The 635-nt window shown below is 50.6% G+C and overlaps 1 pseudogene; it reads right to left on the minus strand.

Annotated features, from left to right (window-relative positions):
- Nucleotides 1–635, minus strand: part of LOC119350659 — a 9,146-nt pseudogene that overhangs the window by 6,722 nt on the left and 1,789 nt on the right.

The following is a 635-nucleotide window of genomic DNA, read 5'->3' on the forward strand; positions in this document are numbered from 1 at the left end:
GTCGTGCTGCTCCCTTCGCTCATGGCTCCTGCGCGCCTCCTCCGCCTTGGCTCTGTACACGGCCGCTGCCGCGACGTCTTCCTCGGTCATCGCCCTCGGCTCCCAACATTCTCCGTCATTGACACTCGCGTCTTCCAACATCTTCCTCGCCCACTCCAAAGCCGCCGCCTTCTCCGCGCTCTTCTTCTTCCTCGCCGCCTTCTCTTCTCTGGGTGGGGGGTCTGGGGGTTCCTCTGCGTTGTTGAGGGCGGAGTTGCCGGCTTGGAAACGTCTCAGGTGAATTTTTTTTGAAAGGAACGTCTCGGGTGTTGGGCCAGCCAGGAAATAAGGCGGGGCTGCCTGAGGTCGATTCGGACCCGACAGCCCTAGTGGGAAACTTTGCTCAAAGAAAGCCTAATGTTCGTATTTCTTTTCGTGGAAGCCTAATGTTCGAAGGGAAATACCCATTGGCTCTTGGGTGTGTATATAGTACACCTGAGGATATGCAAACAGAAGTAATTACGAAAAAAAATCCAAAAAAATCTGAGTCATTTTTTGAAAAAAACTTGACATTCTATTGTGCTCGTATAAAAAGTTTTGCGAAGGAAAAGCTCTCGTAGACATCACATCAGGGCAAAAAAAATCAAGGATAAAAA

This window comes from Triticum dicoccoides, chromosome 1A (genome assembly GCF_002162155.2).
Source record: "Triticum dicoccoides isolate Atlit2015 ecotype Zavitan chromosome 1A, WEW_v2.0, whole genome shotgun sequence".
Lineage (NCBI taxonomy): Eukaryota > Viridiplantae > Streptophyta > Magnoliopsida > Poales > Poaceae > Triticum > Triticum dicoccoides.